At 42.3% G+C, this 5,319-nt stretch overlaps 1 pseudogene; it reads left to right on the top strand.

The window, feature by feature from the left end:
- Positions 1 to 1,576: 1,576 nt before the first annotated feature.
- On the top strand, positions 1,577 to 4,829 carry LOC104073878 (annotated as a pseudogene).
- Positions 4,830 to 5,319: the final 490 nt, after the last annotated feature.

Here is a 5,319-nt window from a genome sequence, read left to right as displayed (position 1 = left end):
TCGCTTGTACTCCCTTCCGATTCTCTCTCCTGTCCCACCAGAGTGGGGGAGTGAGCGAGCAGCTGCATGGTGTTTAGGTGCTGGCTAGGGTTAAACCACAACAACCAACTCCCCAAATACCCAGTCACAGACAATGACCAACAGCAATGAGTGAACAGCTCTATTGACTGGAAATGTCTCACTAGGGTGGTAATGTCACATGTTATTCTCTAAAGAAATTTCGAGACTGTTCACCAACCACATCAGCTCCACTTAGGAAAAGACCCAAAAGCATTAAACGTGGTGTCAAAGGTTGTGACTGAGGTATACAGTAAGGCAGAAGGGCTTTCTAAATCTGAAGGTGGCTTACCCTGTTTTGAAATCGTGACAGAGAGGTTACGACTCTGGCAGTGTCCCTGTCCCTGTCCCCCAGGACCAAGCTAAGAGGGACGGTCTGGCAGGGAGGCTGCGCTGCCTGATGAGCTGTGCTGGAGGCTTTGTCCCCCGCAGCCAGACCCAGGCAAGGGGTGGCCTTCATGCGAAGTCACAGCGTTCAGCTCCAGCCACGAAGGGTATGGCTCTCCTGCCAGGCACTCACAGCAGGAGGCTTCTCGTGTCAATCCACAAGCATGCAAGCAGCAGTCCCTGCTCCTCTCCCTCTTGTCCGCAGCCCCAACACCCAGCACCCACCACCCACCACCCAGCAAGTCATTACTGCTTGCTCTGCATTCATGCTGGCAATTTTTATTTGAACTAATTAATGATTAACGGGGGTGCTCTGCTTAATTCTGTTCAATGGTACTGAAGAGAAGAAGGAGCAGACAAGACCAGATGTACGTAGCAAGACCCTTTTGTAGCACTGTAAGTACCCTTTAATTTTCACTTGGATCATTTGGACATTTCATTTTGGGGGATTATGTTGTTGCCTGGGAAGGGTGCCTTTTTACAAGTAAACAAAGGGATATACCTGTTATGCAAAAAATCAAAACATGCCAAAAGCCAGCAAGAACTGGCTGCTAGTGAAAAAGATACTTCACATAATTAAGTAAAAATTTGTTTTGGAAACGATAGAGATGCCTTTGCTACCACAGTGATCCAATATTTTATCTTTGAAGAAACTGTAAAAGTGTTTTGTAATTTTGGTCCTAGGCAGTATGATCTGTGTTTATATCACATTTTTGTTTAACACAGATTTAATTCTCTAATTATTTGATGAATTGAGGAAGACTAACAGGGCTGCAGTAGCCATCCTGCAGTACTGAGTACAAAACCAACTTCTACCAGTTACACTGGGGAAAAGGTCATAAGCTTCCAGTTATTTGCAAATTTAAAAACAATCAGTCCTACCCTATTTTTTAAGTTAATATGATCAAAATTGCCTCTTTTGAGAGAGTACTTGCTTATACAAACAGTGTATCAGGAGGCGTATTCTTTCTTGAGATCACTGGCATGCATCAGGAATGTGAAATATCCAAGTGTGGGATTTTGGAGAGCAGGTGTGTTCTGAGAGCCTCATTTTACTTGGCTGGAGCACACAGCATGAAGAAATTTATTTCCTTGCCATGTTTTGTATGTCTATCTCTTTTCCAGAAACAGTTAAAAGGAAAATGAAGCCCACCTTCTCCTTGTATTTATTGCTGGCTGGTTTGTATACTGTTGCCCAGTGTCACCAGCATCCTCGTTACCGCAACAAGCAGGATGATCCTAAAGGGACGTATTACCCAGGACGCAGTTCTCACGGGGAAGGACTTTATCCAGTTAAGAACAAAACCTTTGTCAAAATAGTTCCCAGCAATGCTGACTTTGCATTTTCATTTTACAAGCTGGTCGCATCCGAAGCAACCGATCAAAATATTTTCTTTTCACCCATAAGCATCTCTGCTTCCTTTGCAATACTGGCACTCGGTGCCAAGTCAGCAACACTGACACAAATTCTGGAAGGGCTTGCCTTTAACCTGCAAAAGACTCAGGAGCAGGAAATACATGAAGGTTTTTGTACCGTTCAGACAGTGAGCTCCAGCTGAGCTTGGGCAATGCCCTTTTTATAGAAGAGACGCTAAAACCACTACAGAAGTTCTTGGATGATGTCAAAAGCTTTTATGAATCTGAAGTATTTTCTACTGACTTTAACAACTCCTCTGGTGCTGAGAATCAGATCAACAGTTATATTGAAGAAAAGACAAATGGGAAAATTGTTAAACTAGTGGAAAACCTTGATCCTTTCACTGCAATGGTTCTTGTTAACTACGTCTTCTTTAAAGGTAAGAAATATCAAAGGGTGCGAAGGTTGTAACTTAGATGCTTACTGCTTATTAGAGGGAATGAAAACTTAAGAGAAAGAAACTGTAGTTCAAATATTTTAAATGGAGGAAACCATGTTCAGTATCTGGAAAATATTCCTATAAAACCATGTATATTTGTTGTCAGTATAAATGTTTGTGTCCTCACCTGGTTGAATGAAAGACTGGATTTTTTTAACAAATATCTTTGTTGAGTTTGGTAAATTCTTTAATGTGATGATAGACTCATGCTCTAATGAAAGGTGACATTTTCAGTATTATCTGTCTTTAATTGTCTTCAAGCACTTGAAAAAAAAAAAGAAGAGCTGCAATGCTGTAACACCTGAGGGTGCAGTAACTTGAAAAAGATACTTGTTCTAATCAAAGGAAGGCTGTGGGACTAGATCCTGTTTTATTCACCATGACCATTCCTCTTTGTATTCCACTGAAATATTTTTCTTTTTGTCATAAGCCCATTGGGAGAAACCCTTCAGTACTTCATATACAAAACAGGAGGATTTTTTTGTGGATCAGAAAACATCTGTAAAAGTTGACATGATGTATCGAAAGGGTTACTACAGAAATTACTTTGATGAAGAGCTGTCCTGTTGGCTGGTTCAGATACCTTACAATGGAAATGCTGCAGCATTATTTATTTTGCCTGATGAAGGGAAGATGAAGCAGGTGGAAGATGCTCTCTTGAAAAGGACTGTGTCTAAATGGGAAAAGTTCCTCCAAGACAGGTAAGTGTTTTTTCTACGGTGAGAGGTGGCCATGTTATAGATCAGTAGTTTATCTCACCAAGACAAAACATTAAAGGCCAGGTTATTTTATTGAACTCCATACACTTAATGGTCCCTCTCCATGCAGGACTTCCCTTTTCTTAGTTGGAAAATGAAAAAGAGCTGTGGGTAGTGAATAAATAGGGCATTGAACTTGGGATCCATCTTAGGTTAAGTTCCTGGCTCAAGCACAAGTTGCTTAACACCATGGTGAAGTTAGCTGACCCTTGTTTCATATGGGCATTGTAAAACTACAGTGGAGTAGTTATTTCTGAGGTATTGGGTGTTAGGATGTTGAGAGCATTGTATGTAAAAGTGGAAATTTTATTCATTCATCTTACTGCAGCTATTTCTGTGGTGGCCCAGGCCCTGTTGTATATTTGAACAGCCTTAGGGCAGCTAGCTATGATCTTTTGAAAAAAACCTGCTACCTAGCAGTAGTAGCTCTGTTTGTCACAGAGTGGTGTAGTTGTGTCTTCCACCCCACTCTTTGAACCCCACTGTGGAGGCAGAGGATAACATGGGCTTATTCTGCTCCAACCCTCCGTGTTAGGTAGCTAACCTGGTCAGAAGTGCTATCTGAACCCTGAGAGCAGACTTTTAACGTTTAGAAAAATAAGTGTGAAGTGTCGTTATACTGAAGCCGTTGAGGAGTGTTACCTAGACAACAATTTGTCCCTATTTGTGTTATTTGTTACAGAAAAATACACCTGCACATTCCAAAATTTTCTATTTCTGGTACCTATGATGTGAAAAGGATAGTCAAACAAGTGGGTATGATTGATCTGTTCACTGAACAAGCTGATCTGTCAGGGATTACTGAGGAGCCTGGACTGATGGTTTCGAAAGTAAGTCAGCACATGAAACACAGCGACTACAGGATTTATCTGTTCCCAGGAACCTGACATTAATATCCCATGAAAAGCTTATCCCAGTCTCTCTCAAGCATCACTCAATCATCAACAGCTGCCAGTCTGGAGGCAAAGCAAGCCCTGTCTTTCCTAAACCTGAAGCCAAACATGCTTACAAGGGGTTATACATACATGGTTGAGGAAGGTTGAGGAAGATGACATACATATAATTAAATGTTCTTTTGGCTACTAAAAAAAATTATCTAAAGGTAGCACATTAGCTTTGGTACAATTTCCTCCAATTTTGCCTACAGAGGGCAAAAGGCTGTTATTCCTGCCCTTCTAGTGCTCTCAAAAAATTTTTTTTTTTCAGCTAGATGATAGGGTAAATTCACAATAATACATGAAGCTGCCAAAGGCAAAACTAAGTCTAGGCTAAATTACCAGGTTTCTTTGCTTCCAGAGTTTCTTGCCATCAGTCATCTTTGGCTGTCTGCTGTTTGAGGGTTCCTCTCTGCACAGGCAGTGAAGGAGGCTAGCAGGAGTGGTCTGATGGCTGATTGCGCTGCGGTGGGAAGGGGAGCGGCTGGTGATGACCAGCGGCTGGTGCTGCTGGGTCTTGCCCCAGGCAGGGCTCTCTTTGGCAAGAGCGAGGAGGGTGGCAGGCTGCTCTCTTCTTGCCGGGTTGTCAGCTGCAGGTTGTTTTGCTTTGTGTCCTTGCAGGTGATCCATAGAGCAGTGCTAAATGTTCATGAGAATGGCACTGAAGCGGCGGGGGCCACGGTGAAGGAGGTTACCTGGAGATCTGGTGATTTTCCTCATCCACCTCGAGTCAGATTCAACAGGCCCTTTCTCCTGGTGATTCTGGATAAATACACTCGCACCGTCCTTTTCATAGGGAAAATCGTAAACCCTCTGAAAAATAACTGATTGACTAGAGGACATACACTTATGCACACTGCTGGCTAAATTCCTGTGATCCAGCAAAAAATTCATGTGTACATACCACTACGTACTAGTGTTCATCTTTCAAGCATTATCCTTAATTAATCCCTTAAAACATAAACCTTATTTTTTCTTGTCCAAAAGTCACTGGTATTTCCCTCCAGTCTGCAGCCAGGCATAGCTTGTAGCGGTAATGAAATAGAAGTCACTTTCCACCGGTTTTGTAAGAAGCCCTTCCTGACATGCTCCCGTGGGGTATCTGAGATGGTTTAAAGTCTCCGGATGATGTAGTTATTGCTGTGCACTCATGGTGTGTGTACAGGAGAGCAGGAGAAGGGAAATGGGGAAAAGGAGGTGGGAGGTATAAGTCCTGTCTGTTTTATCCACTAATCTTTGATGACTAGTCTTAAATGCAGATTCCCTTAATATTGGAGTGAATTTCCATTAATTTCTTTGGTTTTTAACAAAGAACGGCGTGAAGCT

Source organism: Fulmarus glacialis, unplaced genomic scaffold (genome assembly GCF_000690835.1).
Source record: "Fulmarus glacialis isolate BGI_N327 unplaced genomic scaffold, ASM69083v1 scaffold10883, whole genome shotgun sequence".
Taxonomy (NCBI): domain Eukaryota; kingdom Metazoa; phylum Chordata; class Aves; order Procellariiformes; family Procellariidae; genus Fulmarus; species Fulmarus glacialis.
Note: the sequence above shows the minus strand (reverse complement) of the source record. Positions and strands in the feature narration are given on the sequence as shown.